This window comes from Cuculus canorus, chromosome 1, assembly GCF_017976375.1.
Source record: "Cuculus canorus isolate bCucCan1 chromosome 1, bCucCan1.pri, whole genome shotgun sequence".
NCBI classification, from domain to species: Eukaryota; Metazoa; Chordata; class Aves; order Cuculiformes; family Cuculidae; genus Cuculus; species Cuculus canorus.
In genome coordinates this window covers 200,800,074-200,823,157 of record NC_071401.1, presented here as the reverse complement: position 1 = coordinate 200,823,157, position 23,084 = coordinate 200,800,074, and the positions used below count along the sequence as shown (strand labels likewise).

The window sequence follows — 23,084 nt, the reverse complement described above, 5'->3', positions numbered from 1 at the left end:
TTCTTTGTCACTAGATTTTTAACTTCCAAGGATGATACAGTGGATATGTGTAAAGTGTGCTCTAGGCTTCAGATAGTTATTTTGGCTACCATTCAGAGAGTACCCATGACTGGGGAGTGGCAATCCCATAACAGGCCTTCTGCTCCTCTCAGGGAAGGAAAGCACAACCCTTCAAAGATGATCTCAACAGCAGCTTTCTAAATACCTTATGTAGCACTCTGTGAAATATCTGGAGGGAAATCTGGAAGTCATCCCCTTTCACAGCTTTCGATAGAAATTCTTTTTCCTGCTGGTTTCCCCTTACAGAGAAACAAGAAAGCCCAAGCAAATAAACAAGGCAATCCATAGGAAGTACCCCATTTCCCTCTCATCCTTTTATTTCCTCAAAACAAAATCCTTAGACTGCTGGATGGCTGAAGATGGCTTGCTGCTTGTGACAGACAGAATCGTGAAGCTGCCACAGGCTTTGATACAAAATGAGCTCTTTTTTTTTTCTCTATACTAGCGAGGATGACTGATTTCTGCATAACAAATTGACCAGGGACAAAATTACATAAATTATGGTGTAGAATTGTAAATATAATCTTTATACACTCCCTGGAAGAAACAGTAAATAACAACAACAATAACTTAGAAAAAGTGATCCATTTGACTCTAGAGCAGAATACTAACGAGAGCACAAGTTGAACATCAGCATCCTCCTCACCGTCAGCACCACATGGGCAGAGCTGATTGTGCACGCTGCTTCGGCTGAGGATGGGCACTGACATGGGTGTCAGCTCCATGGAGCAGCTGCCTGCATGGGGACACCTTCCTTCCTTGCAACACTTTCCCCCCAAACTGTGGCAACTGCTCTGAGGATATCTTATAGCAACCTTTCAGTACCTGTAGGAGCTACAAGAAAGCTGAGGAGGGACTGTTCACAAAGGCGTGTAGTGATAGGACAAGTGCCAATGGGTATAAACTGGAAAGGGGCAGACTTAGACTAGACATAAGGAGGAATTTCTTCACCATGAGAGTGGTGAGGCACTGGCAGAGGTTGCCCAGGGAAGTGGTGGCTGCCCCATCCCTGGAGGTGTTCAGGGCTGGGTTTGATGGGGCCTTGAGCAGCCTGATCTAGTGGGATGTCCCTGCCCATGGTAGGTGGGTTGGAACTAGATGATCTTTAAGGTCTCTTCCAGCCCAAACTATTTTATGATTCTGTGAGTCTATGAGTCTATGAACTGAGGGTGGATGCTTCAAAACGATCCTAATGAGCAGAAGTGGAAAAATAGTCTGGGAAGAGAAGGAAGAAAAAAGGAAGAGAAAGAAGAAAGGAAAAAATCCTAAAAGAAATTCAGATGTAAGGAATTTTTTTTTTTAATGAGTCCGTTTAGCAGTAACTGTGTTTACATTGCAGTTGAGCAACATTTTACTTTTGCGGTAGTTCATATATCATTGTGCTAATGAGATAATGAGTATCTAGGTGCTTGTATACTAGAAGAAGCTTTATTTCCACTGAACAACACAAATCCTCTGAAAATAAGGTTCAAAGCCCCAAACCAAACAGCTGGAGTGCTCTGGGAATAGCGGTAGGAGGAGGAAAGGGAGTGCCTGGCTCAGTCATGTCCCTCCCAGAGCCAGACGGGGTTTTGCAAATCTCTTTTTTTGTCTTTCCTGCAGCTATGGACCAACACCTGAGCCTGCCTTTGCTTCGCTCCCACTGGGTGAATGTTAGAGGAGCAGGAAGAGGCCCCTGCCCTGCCTTGGCCCTGGGAAACAAAAGAAAAAAGGAATCTGCATTTATCCTTGATTATCCTGCAATTGTCTAGGACTGTATGGAGCACCACGACCTGCCCTCTGACCGCCCTGTCCTGCAGCACTGACCAAAAGTCCCCCCCAAAACTGAATAATTCATGGCAGGATTGATGCCCAGCCAGCACACGCAGGACAACAAAGGGGTTGGGTACACACAGTGGGACTGCAATGTTAAATACTTCCAGCATGCTTGTTTATTTATGACTTCTTCAGCCTACAGTAACTACAAACAATAATTGGATTACACTCAGCATAGCCAGATTGATTTGCTACTTAATAATAAAACCAGGTTCTCTGTTGATAATGGCATCCATAGAAACTAAAGAGGTTGGGTGAAAAATGCACTCAAGGCGCAGTGCTAGCTCTGAAAGCTCACGTGGCTCTTGGTGCAGAGCAGGACCTTTGCCAGATGCAAATTTTTTTAACTGGCAGCGGTTAAAACATGCTCTTCGTGGCCCCCTGTGCCTTCAACAGAATATTTACCAACTTTGTCAGGGCTGTTATTTAGCTTTTTGACAAAGGACAGCAAACACATTGTATTTTTCCATAGTTTTCTGAAGGTCATGACTAACCCCCACTGCAATCTGCAGTGGCCTCTGGTTGCCTCCAGGTAAAAAGGGACATTTGGACTTAATTACAGAGCAGCACTGGGGAGCCGGACTACCCAAAGTCCCTTCTTCATGTGAAGCCAGCAGAGGTTAAAGTGACATAAATATGACACATCTTGCCCTCTCTACGCAGCCCTCTGTGGATGGATGTTCACGCAGCTCAGGTGATGGCATGGGAGTAGGTGTCTTGTGCCACGCTTACCCCTTGTTCAACGAAATGCCCTGGTTCTACTGGCAACACCTTAAGGACCAGAATTACGGTCACAGCATCTCCAAGATGTGTAAGGATACAAGCCCACTCTGGAAGCATAAAAATAACCCGGCTTTCTCTGGGCTTTGCCTTTTTTTGAGCAGACATGATGCTCTTGCTCTTCCCTGAGCTCGTGGCTGTGGGAAGCACTGGTACCTGAAGCTGCCTGAGGTTTCTCAGAGGGGTGATAGATCCAGGATGGCTAGATCTCAAACAACTCCTGAAAAGGCTTGAGACTGCAGAAAAGGCTTGAGACTGCATCCAGCATTGGCCAGGCTGGAGGAACTAATCTTGCATTTTGGATGCTATGTGAGCACAGAAGATTCTTGTGAAAGGGCATGTTTGCTTCTGTACTACAGCAATCGATGAAGCTACAGGAGGCACAGGCACAGCCCTGTGAATGTATAGACACAGCTATGGGCCCTGGCTCCCAGGTTGCTCCCACTCCCCTCTGCTCAGCCACGCTGACTGCAAAAAAATCCCTATTATGAGGAAGAGATGGCCACAGAGGTGTTGGGGCAAGGTGAGGAGATGTACTCAGCAGTGCTCTTCCTACCAAGCACAGCGGAGAACAGGAAGTGTGGGGCCACCTCGGCTCCCTTTGGACCACTTAGCTGGTGGCCAGACAGCTGTGCTTCCTCCGCGGAGGAACTTGATAGTGGTGCTTCTATCCACGCACTGTGTCCAAGCACACAGTTGCCCTCAGCCATCTGCAAGCAGCCTGCCCAGTCCTGCCAGGACAGGCTTCAGAACAGCGAAGGAGCAATTGGTTATTCAAATACACATTTTAAGAGCAAAGTCAGCCTTAGAACGCCAGCTCCATGTGAAGGGTTGCTTGACTTCTTGTGCAAATAAGAAAAAAGTAGAACGCTTGAGGCATGCATGCTGAGGAAGACAAGAGTTTGACGGGAAGGAGAGAGTTGCCCAGCTCATTGCCTGCTGTCAGGAGCTTTTATAGAAGTGGCTGCTCTGGGCAAGAGCAAAGAGTGCAGGTTCACCTGTCTTGAAAAGACTGAAGACTTTTGTGCCCGTTGTCATTGTGCACCTGTGAAACCCTCAGAACAGACCCAGCTCCGCAGTCACACAGGATGGGATCCTTGCCTGGTGCCTTTACACTTTGCTAGACCCCACTGTAAGATACACAATGTAGTAAAATAAAAATGTAACCACTGCATAAGTAGTGATCTGTACGGAGGTTGCTCTTGAGCTCAGTATAATGGGTGAAAGCTGCTGTTGACAGAGAAGAGGCTCTAAAAATCTCTTTGCGAAAACATGACTTTAGAGGATACCTGCACTTCTTTTTCTATTGCATAAATTTGAAAAGATACCTTGCTCTAGTAACTGGCTTGTCATTATAATTCTATAATTATGTTTTATCTACAGACACTTAGAGGGGTAAGAAGGGGTAAAAGTGAGACTCCTGCTGAACTTCACTGAAATTAGTTAAGGGAGGCCTGAATATTCCTATGTTTAAAGATGCTGCCACATCACGCAAAATGTTTGGTGCCTTGTGCTACCCTGCTGCATGGCTGAGAGTTTGTGGCCATATGTCACGCACCATTAGGTGCACAGAAGGCAGGTTTTGGTTCAGCCCAAATCTAGACAGTGTTGCAATGACCTTGAGGCAACTTTTTCAGGGGTCACATGCCAGCAAATTATGAAGCCCAGCTGCTGAGATATTAATTGCTTTTTTGAGGTGTTCGAATTTGCTTTTTTTTTTTTTATTCCAGTTGGACCGGCATCTCCATTCTTGACACAACAAGAAAAACCCAGACTCAGAACCCAACTTCCCCTCTTTGAACATGCACACAGAATACAGTCAAAGTTTGTTTCAAAAAGGCTGACAGTTTGCTTGTTTTACTGACTCTTTCTCATACATATGCATATGTTTATGTGTAGATTTAATGTATGGTTGTTGCTGTAAAGATGTGTATATTTCAACTCGAATCAGGGCTAGTGGATGGCTGTGCTGATCAATTTTGAAGGCAATCCTGAAATGCTGAGCATTATGTACCATCACAGTTTAATCAGACCTTATGCATCTGAGATGACTAAAATTACCCAGCTGCAACAGATTGCGTTTGGGGCATTTGAATTTGTGGAACTGCTCCTTCCCTGCCCTCTATTGTTAAATAGAGGTGAGTAGTGAAAAGCAGACAGTGATGTGAGAGAAGCCCTTTCTGGTGAGCAACTTGTGGAGTTCAAACCCCCAGCTGTGTGGAGATTAACGGGATGCAGTGGCCGTTCTGCTGGAAATTAATTCAAGAAGCAATGGAGCAGGCCAGCAGGACGGGATTCCTCCAGCCTCACCACCTTTGTTGTTTTCCCCTGAGATGGATGGGCAACCCCTAATCTCCTCCGAGAATTTTAGGGACCATGTCCCAAGCCCTTTTTATTTGGTTACCCCAAATAAGGGACATCACTGAAGTCCTGCCAGAGTCAGGGAGTGGGGTGTCCATCCCTATTCCTCTTTGTTCATCCTCAGTACTGAAGAAGCAAGGGAGAAACCCTTGAGAAGAAAACTCCAGATTATTCACTGAATGACAGCATGTCACCAAACAAATAAACAAAGCAGGAAAAGGAGGTCATGCCTGTCATCCCCAGTGTGAATCCCCTCTGATGCTGACAGTCCTCATGTTTCACAATTTGCAGAGCTAGTTCTCTTTCCTTGTGGAATAATTAGCAGCCAGGCTATGTGACGTCTGGCCAGGGTCTCTGCCCTAGAGTCACCTGCACGGGGCAACAGATGTCCTGCCTATGCCCGAGGAAGACTCTGCCCTGGGGAAAGGTCCCTGGATGAGGCAGGGGTCTTCTGTTGTGTACCGTGTTTTTCCTGCTTTATTGCCCAGTGTGGAAGGAGATGGGGAGGTCAAGTGAAAATGCTATCTCAGCATCAAAAACACATGTAAAGACTTAGATCTTGTTTTCCAAGGCCATGGGCAATGTGCATTTAAACCAGCCTTACCTCTAAATCCCTAATTTTAGGGGGAATTAAGGCAAGGTCCAGCTCATGACATGAATATATTAATACTGTCTACAAGGGCAAAATTTTCTGACTCAGCCTTGAGCTCCACAAGACCCTGTGGAGCAGCTATGTTCACCTGTCATTTCACCTTCGCCTTTGGAAATGCATCACTCTTGCTCTGAAAATGAGACTCTCTTGGTCTGCACAAAGCAGATTCTTCCATAGCCAACAAGCTGAACCAGATAAATCTAATCTCCTTCTGTGTGCGTACCTCTAAGGACTCTGTTGGTGCAGGGATGGACCCAGCCCCTTCCCGGTCAGCAGACCAATTTAAGGCTGTCTGCATGGTTAGTGCCTGGGCAAAGGTGCTGCTTTGGTAAACTGGAGACATGTTGATGAAAGCAGTTTTTTGCTAGAGAAAGAATTCGTACCAGAGTGCCCTGCAAACTCATGTGTTGCTAGAAGTCATACTTGGAGGTGAAAAAGTAGGAAAATTCCTAACAATCTATTTTGACTTTTCCCCCAAAATTATAATAACTCTGTATTTTTTAATTTTTTTTTAAAAAAAGCTTAAGAGGAATATGTAATGTAAATACTGTCCTAGTAAAGGTGATGTGTTTCAGTTGTTCCAAACATTTGGTGGCAAATTCTAAAATCTGCAATGCTTTAGGACAAGGTCCAGGACAAAAACAAGGCACGAAACTCTCTGAGACTGAGAATTTAATTTCTTTCCAACTCTTCTTTCCGTGGTCTAATCCTGAGAGGGTCAGTTGTGTTTATAAATGACAGCGCTGCAATAGCTGTGGCTTTCAATTCTTGATCAGAAACCTTCTCAGCCTGAGGGCAATGCTTCTCAGGACACCTCTGCCACTGACTGCCTACCGGGGAGCAGCTGTGGATAGAAACCCCCATAGTCTGAGTGAAAATCAGTTTTCTTCTGTAGGTTTAAATATTTTGAAATATTTTAGATTTTATGTGTTCTCCCCTGGTCTGTGCACATTATACATTCTTACCTTGCATAAGAATAATATATTCTTACTCTCTGTATAGGAGACAAACTTGAAATTTCAGCCATGGGGCTCGATTTTTCAGCTCGGATAGCATATACAATAGTATTGCTGAAGATGCGTGATCCAACACGTGCTGTTGGCTATGTTGATGGCCATCGCAACAGGGGTGCCAGCTGCATCATTACGATACCCTCTGGCAGCCGATCAGCAGCTGCAAGAGTGTACAGGATTAGTAATAAATCAAACGCATCCTGTGAATATTGTAGCAGGATATGATTAATTTTCACGTATGCCAATAATGCAGTGAGCCAACTCCTCTGTTAATATAAAGCTATCTAATTCCCAAATTCAGGATTTGGCTTGGTATATGCTCGCTTGAGACTGATAGCCAGTTTGCCCATATCTGCATATATTATTTCGGCTTCCATGTTCAAGGTCAGATACTAGTAAAATTTGCAATTTACGGCAAGGAAAAATTGCCTTGCAGCGATGGACAGAGATTAATATGAGTTGCTTTGCGTGCTAAGCATTGCATTTCAGGGAAACAGATCATATTAGTAGATCTGGGGAAAAGGAAGTTTGCATGGGTCTAACAACAAATCCAAGAGCCTGAAGAGACCACCGTGTGCAAAGGCATTAGGCAAATGTGCAGACTGAAGTAAACAGCATTGTTTTTCCAACACTCACTGCAACATGCTAGGGGAAGTGTAAGGGGATGGAGATAACTCCACCTCTGCTCCTTACCCTGGTTCCTAAGAGTCTTTATTTCTCCCTGCCCGTGGGAGCAGCTGACATGACCTAGCTCTCTCTCAGTCTGGTGCAAATCAGGAGTAAACTCACTGTCATAATTCATATTTACCATGGGCAGGATTTAGCCTGTTAGTATTTCCCTGTAATTATCCCTCCATCCTTTCCCCAGATCAACTTCAGCCCTGCAAAGAGAATAGGGTTGGTGCAGTCTGTTGTAGTTGAAATATCCTGGGTGGGAGGGAAAAATCCTAGTATCCTTCTGCAGAAACTCATCTTCCTCCTCACCACCATGAACCGCTGAAAGAAGACAAGAGAGAAAGAGCTACTCTTGCAGACCTGTGGGGTAGAAAACCTATTGTTTTATGAGAAACTCTGCTAGGCAGTCTCCAGGCTGTGTTTTCCTGCTGCTTGGAAGGACCATGTCTCCTAATGACATGATTGTGTCCCCACTGATGTGTTTGCCTTTGCAGTGTTTGGATTTCCTGGTGACTCCATTGTGAAGGGTCCTATTCACTTAGGCGTGTTTACCCAGCTGCAGGAGCTTCTCCATGGCTGCCGTGCTCAGGAGCTGGACATAGCACCGCAGATTGTGGGAAAGAAAAGAAAAGAATAAGCTCGAGGAGAGCAAGCCTAAGAAAAAAATCTGCTGGAAAAGTCGTATTTACCAGGGGTGGCTGTGTGCATGCATCAGCCCCATCCCTTGGCTGGCAGCACAGTTAGAAGCACTGTGCTCGGTGGCTGTGCTTTATCTTTTCAGGACAGAATCATGCTAGTGGCCCCAAGAAATATGGTATTTTTTCGTACTCAGGTGATTTAGTAAATTTTAGCAACTGAAAGAAATGCAGCATTGGGGTTTGTGTTCCCAGACAGTGCTTACAGGAAGACTTTACTGAAATCAGGGAAAGAATATACATTTAAAACCTCCGGGAACCTTCTCAGCTTGTACACCTGGTGTACGAGCAAGGGACTGCCTGTCAACTAGTGCAGATTCTAGATGAAGTCCAGGAGAGGGGCTGAATAACGTCTCTCTAGGGAGCCCTTTCCTTGATAAAAGGAAGAAAAGGCTATCCCGACCCTCACCCTAGCCCTAACCCTAACCTTGACCCTAACCCCAACCTTATGCATACATCCCCTCATGTCTGCTCCCACAAAGCATAGAGCATAGTGGTGGCCCAAACCCCTTCCAGCCTAATTTTAGTTCATGCACACATTTAAGGCTGTGTGCAGAAGTCTTAAACACGCGTGGAGCCTTGCAGGGAGGTGCAGTGCTCTTTGGCTGCCTCCCACAAGATACACAATGGTACCCAGACATCGAGTTGCCTCTACTCACTCACCCCCACACAGAAACTGAGTAGGACCTTTCAGCTCCCACTCAAGAATACCTGTAAAGGGACCGTAATGAGGAGAAGAAATCAAATCCTTTTAAGTCCAGCTGCTTGGAGTGTGGATAAATCTGTAGGCTGCTGTATGAGGAAATTCCACAGATCTGAGTTCCTTCTAATTCACTTTGCTCAATGCAATCTCCCTGTTGCCAAAATGTGACAAAATTCCCATCTCGGTGCTGGGTTTATCTCAGCCACAGAGAGAGAAATACCACCCATGTACAGTGACTGTTTTCTCTTTAAAGAGAGAACGAAGGAGAGAAGCAGCAATAATAACAAAGGACAAAGACACACTCAGCTTCTGAATCTTCTACAAAGCAGCTTAGCCTTCAATAAGCAATTCTTTGAAAAGAAATTAATGGAAAAGGTTACAAGCCTTCTCTTGAGCAGAGCCTGTCGTGCTGCTCTTTTACATCGTTACTACAAATGGAACAAGTCTGTGGCATTTCTTTTCATTTCAGATGCCCTGAAAGGCTGCATTACTCACTGGACCTTGCGTTTTCCTTTCCCCATTTGCACAATGCACTGAGGAATTCCTTGTGGGTGATTCAGCGGACAATGTGAGCCAAGCCCAACCTGACACTCCATGAAGCAAACAAACTGTCATCCGATGGCTGCCTCTCAGGGGACACAAGAAGCCCAGCCTACTGCAACCCGAGTCTGCTTTGCAAAAAGGAAACCACAAAAAAGGACTATAAAAAATACAGGGTTGCTCGAGCAATGCTGTCCCTTCACTCGTGGGAGATACTAACACACATGGCTCAGCTGGGAAATAGGGTTAGAGAGCAGATGAGGAAAAGAATCTTGAAGTTCTCAAACAGGGGGTTGCCCTTCTTATGTATCTGGGCTCTGTCACTAGGTGGTACTGTGCATCACAGCTTCATGCCTTCTCCTGGTTCCTTACTTCTGTGTTTGTCCATCTGCTGATTTAGATGTTTTGCAAATAAATTTTGTGCTTTGAGAGAGGGAACCTGATGTCCAAGTCCTCTCATGCACTCCTGACCTCACATACAGAAAGGCTGCAGGCAACAGAAAACTTCTGACTCAGCCTAACACTCAGAGCTGGTGACTAATTTGGGTTTCTGCTGTCAAATAGCACATGTTTAATGCTGCCTTGCTGAGCCATTTGGTGATGGGTTGCAACACCTTTCATCTCCAGATGCTCAGGCTCGTGAAAGGGAAGGAAAACCCAAACAAACCAGGGATGGTTCTCTAGAAACAGGGAAGGAAAAAAGATCTTTGATTCATTTTGGAACGAAACCCTTCGATCTTTGAAAGATCTTTGTCTATCCTACCACTGCCTGGGAAAGGACAAGAGAGGATTGTTGGATTTTCATTGTAGCCCTTCAGCTTTCTGGCAAGATTCCAACTTCAAGGGATTCAAAAGAACTTGGAAAAGGAGATATTGCTTGCTTGTGCAAGAAAACCCGAGCAGCCCAGGGACAGCAGTGGCCTACCTCACACCTCTGCTTGCTTCCAAAACAGGTCTTGTAGTACATGGTTTATGCAGAGAAAAAGACTCTGAGTCCTGCTCTGCCTCCCAATATACGGTCTCAGCCCTGTACAGCAACTTTCACTTTCACAGCCCACAGTGTGTAAGCCATCTCTTGCATTTGTAAGATAAGAGCCCGTAACACAGGCTATATGGCCCATATAAACTCAGTGCCGAATGTTTATGCCCTCTTTCATTAAGATATCTGTTTATTATGCATAATGCAGCTTTTATAGCTTGGCTGAAATCTCTTATGAAGTTCCCTGCTCAGATCGTCCCAAAGCACGTCTGAACAATGGGAGGGCACAACATGAACACACAGGAAGCAAAGGCGATGCAAGATCTCAAGATTGTACAGTCCCCATGGCAAAGCTGAGTGCAGAGACCGGTGTCCTTGTCTCAGGCCAGGACAATGGATCCAAGGCATATTTCACCTGTTAAATTAGCTTTGCTAATTTCTGCCTTTCTCTTCTTCCCTCCAAAATGAAGCAGCTTATTCAGCACTTCCCAGCATTCAACTACACCCCAAAAACCCCCTCAGTCTGAAACAGCATCAGGAGAACTGATCTGAGATCCAGCTTTCTCCCAGCCAGATTTCCAGATATCACACTGCTGTAATGGTACTAATTTAAAACTCTTTATTTTCATAGCTACAAAACTGCCGGTTGACTAGGGATTCTGCAGATTTCCCAAACTGCCAAATGGCCCAGCAGAATCCTTTTAGAGTATTTTTCTGAGTGTGTTTCATTTTGCACAAAGGATAGTTTGCTATAAAAAGGAAGAGCATATTGATGGGTGACTCAAATTAGGTCAAGATAGGAGTCTTCTTCAAATAACCCATCCTGTGCGCCACAGCTGCTGCAGCAGAATGCTCAATCACTCAGCTGCGCTCACTCCAGGGGTGCACCATGGACATGTGAAAGAGCACTTGTCATTCTGGGAGGCATTTGGGTTTTGCCTCAGAGGAGGCTAGAAGCCGTGTCATCTGCAAGCACTTTAATTTGCTTATGAACAGGAGACAGGGTGGAAATGGCCAGAACTCCTGGCAAGAACAGTTGGAACAAAAAGTACTGAATAACAAGGAGAGAAAGAGCAGATAGGAGGGAACCAGGTCTTCCTGAATCTGGAAGGGCTGATACATGGTGTTTCAAGGGCAGTGCAGCTTTTCAAGGCCACTGACAAGTAGAAAATGGAGTGAGAAATACAATCCTATCACTTTGAGTCTATCACTCTTCCCAGATCTCATAGCAACCACTCAGGCAGCACACTGAGTACATGAGGCACTCTCTGTATACGACCAAAGCAAGGAGTTGCGAAGAATGAGAGAATAACAGCATGTCCTGGGAAAAAATGTATATGAACAGAAAGCTTTGGAGAAGACCTTTCCTTTGAAAAATCCTTTGGAGAAAACACCAAGAAGCCATCCAGATACACTCATCCCTAAAACACAACAAATTTGCAAGACACAGAAGTAAATGCTCCTCTGAGAAATCTTATGACTGGCCTATATTAATAGCAATTAATCTCTGGAGACCTGCAAGGTGTCTGGAGCCCTGTTAGAAGAGAGGGAGGTGCTTGAATGACTTCCAAGATAATGAGATCCACTGAGAGTTCGGTTAGGGAAATGGATTGAGGTAAACCAACAGTTATCAGCTCTGACAAAAATCATCTCAGCCTACACAAACCATTTCAATACCGTGCACGCTGTATTCCCTGCTGCATTTTCCTGGCTGGTTTTCACTTACTTTCAACCCCCCCAAATCTGACGCAAGAGGGAGAGGAAGCTCTAACGGCTCTCACGCCTTCTCCATCCACAGCTAATGGTTCCGGCATGAACCATGTATATTAATAAATGATAAATGCTGGCCCAGGGTGAAGTAGGAGATGGTCCTGGGCAATCCTAAATCTTTTCGGGGCAGATGGGTCCATCTGTCCTAGTCACTCTCAGCTATTGTTACCACTAGTAGGAGAGAATTCTGATCTGCTTTATGTGTAAACTGTAAGATGAGATGTACAACAGGAATGAGTTTGCATTTGTTAAAAAATCCACAGATAAATATGTGATTGGTTTTGCTATTTTAAAGTGGTGTGAGCAGGGATCACAGCCTCCCACTCAGGGGGCAGTGGTAGATTACTTCTCCTCGGAGCCAGCATTTATCACCACTCCCCAATGATGGGTCCAGTCTTAATCACTTCTGTCTGGTTTGGTACTTGTGAGAGGGATTGTCCTCATGGCATATCACTGCAACACAGCTCCTTGGTAAAGTCGATGACAGTGCTTGAACCTGGGGCTTACCACATCAAGACCTCAAAACTAACCCCTTATGACAAGTGAGTGTAAGCCAATGGACCGACAGCATCTTCAGGCTGAGCTGACTCTGAGCCATTGTGCCCGTTGCTGAATCTGGATAATGAAGTCCATAGATGGGAAGGGCTATGGCCAGGGGGTCCCTGCCCAAAGGTCTTCTCACTCATGCTGGGACATCCAGGCGCAGCAGTGTGTGACAATGTAAAGAAAAAACTCTGGCTGCAACCCATCCCCAACCCCCTTGGTCTCACAGACGATGGCTGTTTACACTGGCTCGTTCGCAGGAATCCAGGATTTCAGTCCTGTGCTATATTTAGGCTGCGAAACTACTGATATATTTTAGGTCACTGGCCTTTGACACAAAAGTGCATTTTCTGAGAGAAAAAATTTAGGCTCTCTACGAAGCGATGGGAAAATACAACCCCCAGAAATGTTATATTTTCTAAAACTGGAGACAGGAGTTAGGAACTGACAAGGAGAGTTTACATTATAAATACAGTCTGTTGGGTGAGCCAAATGTTTGAGGCAGCCCCATGTCGCGGACCCTCTGTCTGGGTTAGGACTCAGCTGGCTCCTGACACTTCGAAAGTCCTGAATATTTACATTTCAGCTTTTACCATAAGAGGAAGAAGAGCTGTTAAGAGCTGATTATCTTGGGAGAAAGAGGAAAGAAGTTGAAAATGGGACACACTCCTTCACTGAAACATATTGGCTCCAGAGCAACATCTGGCATTCTGAAAAAAAAAAAAATAAAAAAAAAATCCTACTTCCAGATTTCTGGTCTGAGTGTGTTACAGGATGGGAATCCAAGGGGAAAAGATTTCTGTGGATATGGCTTGAATGAAAGAATCCCTTTGTAGAAAGTTATGACTGTTAAATCACAGGAATATTTGTGATATAATAGTGGCAATTAAGAGACATTTCAGATGATGAATGCCTGAGAATATGTGACACAGTGAACTTCCCAGAACCTCTTTTTTTCTAAGATGAACAGTGACTCTATTCTCACTTTAATTAGAAATTATCTAGCCCGTGGGCTGCTTATTCCCCTTCCTTCTTTCCTACCTCCTCATCCCAGTGGCTGCTCTGATATGATTTATCTGCATAAATATTCCTCATTTGCAGTCTGGTTTTGCAAAGACCCCTGATTGATCACCTGAAGTTTTGCAAAGCCCAACTCAACCACTAGCCCTACTGATACTCAAAGTTGTTGTCTCAGCTGTGCCTACATACATAAGGACCCTCCTGACTCTAGGCTCCTGTGGTTTTGGGGCTCTAAAGAGTATTAAAAAAACATTAAAGGGAAAAGAAAAAGCAGAGGTCAACCCATGTACAGCGACTTACAATAATATAAAAATTCCCTCCCCCCCAAAAGGTCTGTCTTCATCATGAGCTGCCTCTTTACCAGCATGGAAGAGACTATATAAATGTGCTAAGCCCCTAAGCACGCAGGGGTTGAGATTGGGCCACATGGAAGTGGAGTAAAGCAGATTTGCAATGGCTCTAAAACCCACATTCCTGCCCTCCTGGGGTTTTATGAGAGCCCCTTGAGCCCAGCAGCCAGAAGCTTCAGTAGCTCAGCGACCAGTGAAGTTAGCAAACGATTGCAAGAGATGGGGTTTGCAAGTTATGCAACGCTGCAGATATTGGGTGTCTCCTGCCAGGTGCTGGACAGACTCTAATCCCCCATTGGAGTGTTAGATAGAGGTTCACAGCATGGAGGAATTTGACCTTGGATAACTTTTTGTATTTAAGACTTAGCACTGGCTGTCGTGGAGCTCTTCTCCAGCAGTGAGGGATAGGACCAGCCTGGAACTATGCTTTGTCAGCTGTTTTGGAGTGCTTGGTGGACGTACACGGTTAAAAAAAAATACCTCCCAAACTGAAAGGAGTGGAAGGAAAAAAGGCAGGGTTTGAAATCCCATGACAATTTCCCTTCAGCTTGGCCCTGTAAGCTTCCAATTTAGGGAAACAACAACTCTCCACTGTTGTGAGCCCATGCGAATGCATTTGATGAATGGAAGATTTAAATTGAGGGTGTTATAAGTGAATAAAAATAAATGGATGCTAGAAATGGCTCTTCCAATTTAAGCTTCAGAAATAATTAATACGCAAATGTTGATAAAAGACTTGCTGCAGCCACTTGTGGGTGTCAAAGGTGCATGGGATTAATGTCCTCCTAAATCCAGCCTGAGAGGGATAGAGGGAAGGAAGGAGAGGCAGGACATATGCTGGCTTCAACGCCTTCTGGTATTGAAACCTATATGGCATTCAAAGCCTTTGTTCTGTTCTTTTTTTTGATATCACAGGAGAGTCATCTTTCAAGTGCATAATTTGGGCTTGTTTTTTCCCAAGCTCCCATGCCCAAGAGTAACTGTTTTTCTCTAAACGACTGGATGTTAACAGTTGGATGTGAAGAGAGTCTCTGCAAGAATGCAGAAGATTCATGGCAGCATCTTAGATGCAGCTGCAAACAGTTAGGGCAGGATCACAACAACGGCACTAGTGAGCTCCACCTTTCCTCCAGGAGAACATCAGAAAGAAATGTCATCCATTGCACAGAGCCCTTGGTGGAGCAATGAATGGATTTTGCAAGCAGAGAAGAAAGAAGCAAGTTTTTCCCATGATCATCTTATTTTACACAAGAGGAGAAACACATGGAAGCCTGATGGGAGTGGTTCTGTTCTAGGGCCATATATTCAGGGTGGATTTCTCTTTAAAGGAAAAGGGGGTAAACCGAACAAAAGTTCTTTAGGCAAAACTCCCTGCTGGTTTTACTTACTTCAGAGGACTGAATTGCTCACAAATGTCTCTCTGGGGAAGGCAAAGCTCTTTACCAAAAACAGGTTCCTGAGGGCCTGTCCCATTAAAGAGCAAGTTGTATCAACTGCAACAGCTGAAGCTGGATGACTCAAGCTGCAAGATTGCTAGACATGCAGTCCTGATGGATGTCTATCATCTTCCCAAGGGCTTCCAGCATTTTCCACCCAGGCCTTGGATGACATATTTAATCAGAACAAATTGACTGGGCTCTATCTCACAGGACTACGAGTGTTTAACACTTTGGCATCCAGTTGGGTTTAATGATCTCAGATCCTTCTGGTTTCAACAGAAGGGCAGGCATCTCCAGAGAGTGGTTTATACTATCTGCCCTAGACACCCACCTTGGAAGGAACCAGCACAGACGAAATGGCTAGGTTTTGATAATTAAAGGAGCATGAGTTGTGTGCCTTCTCATGTTTCAAGATGCTGAGCAGAAAATAGCTAACCCTAGGAAGGAGTAATTCAGTCCTGGCTTCTGCAAACCCAGGGGATCAAACAGTATTTCCCTTGCCTTTCTTGATAGGTGCCTTTCTATTATAAGCAGGGGGAGCTACTGGGGATCCTCTCAGTTGAGACAATTTGTATACCTTGTGGAAAGCACAGTTTTCATCCATGCAGCCTAAAGAAAAGACTAGGTCAGGAATGCCCAAGACATTGGTAGTAGACTTCACAGAAGATCTGATTTGGGATAGATTCAGAACAGTCCCAGACTAGAAACAATTCAGCATCACTTATGTTTGCTTCTTGGCCAATGGCCGGTATAAGCTGCGCTGGCAATCCTAACCCATCTATTAGTGGGCTGGAATTAACACCATAAAAGACTATGTTCATGTTCATAACCAGGGGTGCCAGACTCCTTATGAACAGACTAGTACTGGGGACTGAATATTTCTCACAGGGAAGCAGGCTGGAAAAATCCACACAGAGACAAAACAATGCCAAGTTGTCTACTTTTAAGAGACCACTCTATTTCTTGAATGAAAAGAAGCTCAGTCGTGACACTTGACCACCTGATCTCCTCCTACCATCCCTGAAAGTTCATATATAGTTGGGTAGGAGGTTTAAAGTCTATCTCATTTTCTAGCAGAACTGGGCCATTTGCTACAACACATGGAAAGCACTTCAGTGTTTGTTTTGCATAGAATTTGTGAGTGCAAGCCTTTGCCTAGTGCAGTTTCACATTAGCTTTAACTGGAAGGCAGCAGAGCCACCCCAAGGCAATTTAATAGTTCAAGTTCAACCATTGCCCAGGAAACCTCTGATGCCTGTCCCTACCCTTCCAGGAACCCCCTGTGCCTCTGGTCTTGACTCAGCTGCCTTGGGACAACACAGGAGAGAAAAGACCACACAAGCTGCTGAGAGGAGTAGGGCTTTGTTACTGTCAAGGAGGCAAAATGGTTATTGCCCCAAACTTCCTAGATGTGTAAGATCTTTGTGCTCCTCTCGTGAGCTCCACCACACTATTTTACCTTGAATGGTTGGCTCTGAGCAAGACATCCCAAGAATCTCTCTAGCTTTACCTGGACTGGGCTGATATTGCCCTCTTGCCTGACGCAGTGCGAGATGGAGAGCAGCCCTAGAAAGGCTGGTTTGGCGTGCCCTGGGGTGGGGATAAGCATTCATGTCTAGCTGGATATTTTGCAGAATTAACATTTTGAATTCTTCTCAACCAACCTCAATGCTCGGTGGGGCTGGTGACAGCAAAACGATTCCGATCAGACCGCCCCAGCCCTTGACAGCTCTAGTAAGGCGGAGGAAGCCTGTATCAAATGCTGAGGGCAATTTTACAGTGTGCTGTAAAAATACCTGAGGACAGGAACTTATTGAACACCTCTTGTGCTTTCTCCACAGGCGTCATGAGTAGAAAGGGCCAGAGGTTCCTCCATAGGCTGATTTCCACCCACCCACCCCCCGGCATGTTTGGATATCGTTTCCTGGCAAAAATGTGTTTTTAACATTTGTACTTTCTCTCCCTTCCTCTGCCTGTCTAACTCTCTTTGCTTCTGGCTGTAATGAGGATGGGGTGAAAAACTCTGCAAGCCAAAAGCTCCCGAGCAGCTTTTGGAAACATGTGAGACTCATTAGCCCTTTCTACAGCTCTGGGACTTTGGGCGAAGGGTTTTTTCCCTCTTTTTCTGTGATTTGTGTTCATTGCTGTTGTTTTTTTCTTTTTTATTTTTTTTAAGGGAAGCAGTTCAAGTCTCATAAATCCTTAAATATGTAGCAATAAAGTTTGAGAACACTCCAGGGCAGCTCCAGAGCCTGTGGACTGGCTCAGCAAAGAATGCCGAGGAAAAACATCACAGTTGCCTCCCGCTAAAAGTGGGAATTAGGCAGGCTGCCAACTCAGAGGAGCCTAGCCCTGGTACGATACCCCACAGAATGGCTTTACAGTGCCTGAAGCCTCCTGAACACTGTCTGTACTGAGGCATCACAGTGCTCTGAGGACAGAGCAGCTGCTGGTAAAGAGCTCTGCAAGCGTAGCTCTATGGGTGGCACAGGTACCAACATCCACTGTCGTCCTTATGAGCAGAGAATCAACAACCCCACTGAAAATCCCTCTGTCCAAAACCAGGAGAGAAAGGATTTGGCTTTGCTTAATTTGAGGAAGTCAGAAACAGATTCAGCTACAACCTGAGATCTGAATAAGGTCCCATGTTCTCTACTTTAGCTAGTTAGCTAAAGAAAATTTTGTTGGCTCTTTTCTCCTGCCCACCCAACACTCCCACATCCCTAATCCTCCATTTCCTTAGCCTTCATCGTGCTGGAGCTGACTAGATTAATGGGAAATGCTAATATGTCAGGCCTGAAAGGAAAGCAAAGAGCTGGTTGTGTTTGAATTTCACATTAATCTACTTGGTGATGAAGCTATAAATCAAAACCTGGAAGTTTTACCAATCTGCAATGATGTGTTTACCATTCCAGCCCTTTCCTTCCTCCCGCTTTGCCGATATTGATTCGAGCAGCCTTTTACAGCAGCAGAGCAGGCTTGCAAAATGCCGCCTTTACTCCTGAATCCCTAATTATGCTTAGACAGAGTAAAATGTCTTCAAGGAAAATACAGTGAGGAATGATGCCGAAACAAGAATGGACTTTCCAAATTGTTCCTTTATGAGGTGGAAGACCACATTCCTGTTAGGGTACATGGGGTTTTGGGAATGTCTCAGGGACCCCTGTGAGGTGGATAATATCCTGTCCCTTTATCGATGCAATATCCAGCAGGTTGCTAACAATCCCTGGAGTGATTGGAGGAGAAGCCCCTTCAGCTCAGCTCCCCAGTGCTCATAGGAGCTGAGTGAAAAGCCATTAGGACCCCATTGCGAGCAGCGGGCACCGTGTGGGAATCACACTTCAGTTGCATTGCCCTCAGGGAAAATACAATCGCAGGACATGGAAAATAAGGGGAATAGAGTAGCTGAACATAAGGTCCAAGGAAGAAATGGTTTGGGGGCTCACATCTGTGCATTAATTGATAAAAAAACATCTTCTGATGCTTGATACTTGCCAGTGCTGGCCTGAGAGGATTGGCAGGGAGTTAAAGCACTGCAACAAGACCCTCAATACTAAAAGGCGGGAGTCACAGTTGATTTTCACAGCTGGAAACCAGGTAGTGAGCTGGACTCTGTGATTTGGGTCTTTCTCAAAGGAATCCACAGCAGCAGCAATCTCCCTTCCAGGGCTGGGGTTGCCCAGAGCCCCCACTTATCCTGCCCCCATCATGGGACCTTGGCTTCTACATCTTTTTCTGCCATTGCTCTTTGGGCCTTTATTCTCCTGACAGTATGGCAAATGCTCTCTTCCTCATTTTAGGTTAACATTCAGCCCCCAAATGCTACAGACCACCTCCTTCCTTAATTCCATTAACTGTAACTGGATATATGGGGAGCAATAAGGTACTGAAGATAATTCTGCCCTGTGAATTACTCAGCCTGAAGTGAGTAATTTTGTCTGTCTCTGCCTCAGTTTCTACAGTAGTCAAATAAGAATGATATTACTTAACCACCTTTCCAAGTACTTGGTGGGCAAGAAGCAGAGTGCAAAAAGTACACAGCACTACTGTCTACAGCATGCGAGGAATGAAATGTCTGTGATCGGTGTTACAGCTCCTCAAGAGACTGCTCTGCATCCAGAGGTCTGCCTCTGACTTGGTAAGAGCAGTTGGTGGGATTTTAAACAGACAGGCATATAAACACATTTTTACTAAAGATGTAGGTCCTGGCCTGCCTAATGTTCTTTGACACTGCACAGACACAGCCTGGAAACTAAAATATTTGTTGATGAATTTGGAGATTAAATAAATAGTGAAATATCTTCAGGATGTTAAAATGCAGAACTGATGGCCTATCCCATAATAAACGAGCCCTCCCTCAGCACTTCTTGAAATGTGAGCATTTCTGTAAAAGCAGTCACTGTGTTAGTTCACAGGGCCATTTTTTAGTAGGTAAGAGCACTCAGACATTTTCCGGGCATTGGTAAAAATACATCCAGCAGCTCTGTGGCATCTCATGCAACTGATAGTTTGCAAGCCTCAACTGGGAGTTCATTATTTGTTAATCGTTTCCAAATGTGCTTTGAACATGTAGTCAGAAAGTCACACAGTGGATCACAAAACACAATTAAAATATAGCAAGCATTCACCACAATTAAAATATAGCAACTGGTGAATAGTAGCCCCCCTGAAAACAGAACAAAGCAAGTGGTTCATTCAGAGTGTGTGGACTAATATATTCCTGTGAATCACAGCAGACTTGAAAGAGGATTTTCTTGCCAGGAAAAGAAATGCAGTCTGAGATAGATGATGGCAACTTGCTGCAGGCTAGCAAGAGCCTCTAGTTCTCAGATGTCCTGAGGACCACAGCATCGCTTGAAGACAATAAGGTATGGAGTTACTCAGCATCTCTGAGTCAAATCCATTCTGGAGACTGAGGATGAAGGAACAATTTTTGATCATTTTAACCTATTTTATAACAACTACTGCTCAGAGTGCAGCCTAGATAAGTACAGACTTCCGATTGTTGTGTCAGTTTGGATTTGAAGATTGAAATCTCAAGTGGGATGAGATCCTGACCACCACAACTCGTATCACCTCAAAATTGCTATTGCATCTACTGCTGCTAATGCATTGCTACAGATTCCCCAAAAGCCAAGAAAGCAAAGTCTCCCTTGTCGGAAATAAAGGGAATGACACTGATGACGTTGATGCCTGGAGTGTCTTTTCTTTTCAAGAACTCATTCCTTGCTGCACTGGCAATAAAGCTGGACTATGCCCTCTATATAATAGTTGCTTTGGTTTTATGTATTTTGTAGATGAGAAAGTAGAAGGGAATTACCCATCCCATGGAAGTCTTTCAGGGTATATATGGTGGAGACAACAGTCTAGGTAAAAGATACCAAAAATTTCTCCAGGTTATTGTCATACCTGAGGAGGCCTAGTCTTGGCTGGTGGTGCAAAGGAGCAACTGAGTCCTCCCCAGTGATGTGTGCACAGCAGAGTAGGTGCTGCTCAGACAGGGACCTGGCTGTGTGGTGCACTGCTGCGGTACCCCTAAGTTAGTCTCAGCAAGAATGAGCCAGCAAATGGCTCCAAAAGCACAAATGCACTCAGATGTGATTAACTCAAAGGAAAAAAAAAATATAAAGGAACAGGACACAGATATATTTTTGACTACTAAAAAGTTTTGTTTAATCTTACAAATTTGACCAATGTTTCTTTTTAAGACTCTTGGTTCTGGTAGCATGCTGAGGTCCTACTACTGATCTGCTTTGCTCTCAAGCTGTGGTAGCAACAGGGATTAATATATTGCAGCAACAAAACTTCACAGTCAGAGCTTATTTGCTCATCTAAATAATGAACAGTGGAAGAACACTCTGTCTCTGGGAAGTGATTAAACTGTAAGGCTTTCTGTCCAAGCAATATTCTGCTAAAATACCCCATCAGTATTTAAATTGGAGGATGTTGGCTACTGGAGGAAATGCCACTAGGATTAATATACATAAGTGTAGAGTTAGTTATCAGCTCACGCTGGCCCCTAATAACACTGATGCTGCTGGCTCTCTGCAGCAATGAGCTATGAGAAACATTTCCCAAACAAACCTCCACCCAGCAGCAGCAACTGTCCTGATACCCGACCACTTCATGTCCTCTCCAAAGACCTGGAAGCTTGTGGGCATCAGCAAAAAAGGTGATGTGCTTTTACTGGGCTTTTGCAGAAGTTCATTGACTCTATCTGAGAAACAGGCAGCTATTCAAGTCTACCCTGCCTTGTCAGGCTACATTGATGGAAAAGGAGAAACCTTTGCCTGTCCCGTTTCCCTGGTGACTCTAGCAAAGGGGGATAACAGCATAACATGCCAGGAACATAGAATCATAGAATCATCAAGGTCAGAAAAGTCTTCTAAGATCATCAAGTCCTACCTTCAGCCCAATACCACCATGCCTACTAGACCATGACCCGAGTGCCATATCTATGTGTTTTCTGAACACCTTCAGGGATGGTGACTCCATTACTTCCCTGGGCAGCCAGTTCCAATGCTTGACATGATATATGCTATGGGGGATGGCTAAACATGTGTGCATAATGAAATGGAAAAAGTGCAGTTATGCACATATTCAGTGTGAGCAACAGAGTGAATCCGTTAGAAGTGCACCAGTCCCTGGAGTTATCACAGGCAGCGGCATCCCCTGGCGTGCAGTGTGTGGGCTGGGATAGGTTAATTGTAATCAGGATCTGGACACATCTGAAAACTAACTCCTTGGGTTTGGGGGATGGTTTTACATGGGTGTAGGGTCAAAAGGATATTCAGCGTTAAGCCTTTTCCCAGGCCCACATGGGGTAATTGGCCTCAAGGCCATCCTCCTAAAACAAGCTGCAGAGAGTGGGTAGGACAACCCTGCATGATAGACAGTCTCTGTGCGGACTGACCTGCAGGTTCTTAGCACTGGCCAAGACCGAGCAAAGCCCAGGGAGAGCAGGTTGGTTGACTTGGAGCCATCATTGTGGTACCTCTCATGGGTGTTTCAAAGCCATGTCCAGGGGCCACCAGGGAAATCAGTGGGACAAGGTATCCTTCCTTCTGGGTAACAGGTTTTTGTTACAGGCTGCAAGCATCTTATAGGACAAGCAAATGCTTAAAATAAAAAGACTGCCTGTGCCTGCAGAACTACGAAGAAGGCCATATAATCCACTCCTGAAGATTGCTGAAACCAGAGCATGATTTGAAGCTGGTTCAATGCTGCTGAAATTACTAAGAGCCTTCTCTTGATCTCCCTCTAGGCAACACACACAATTTCCACAGGCTTTTTCTGTATAACTTGGCTTCACACACGGAGACTTCCAAAGTACATGAAAAGCAAAATACCAAGCAAATGGGAGTAGCAGAAAATGTCATTTCCAAATGGAAACATCAGTCAGTCAATCCAGTATCTGGCATTAGCCAAACCTTTGAAAATAATGACAAATATCAATATGGGTTTGTTCCCACATCAGAATAAGCATCTAGCCTCAGCTGTCTAAGGTTTATTATAAAATCGGATGAGCTGGATACTGGTTGTCATTTCAACCTAGGCTCATGTGTGGACTGACACTAGTTGCTGTTCAAAGTGGTATCAGGTTCTAGTACCTTCACTGTGATGTTCAGATTTTTTAACTCAGTTTAGCTAGTCTCGGAAACACACAGTTTATATGTGTTTCTTTGTTAT

At 44.7% G+C, this 23,084-nt stretch overlaps 1 protein-coding gene across 8 annotated transcripts in view; it reads right to left on the bottom strand.

Annotated features, from left to right (window-relative positions):
• Window positions 1–23,084, bottom strand: part of FRMD4A (FERM domain containing 4A) — a 389,746-nt gene that overhangs the window by 173,749 nt on the left and 192,913 nt on the right. The gene's annotated exons all lie outside the window — the stretch shown is intronic.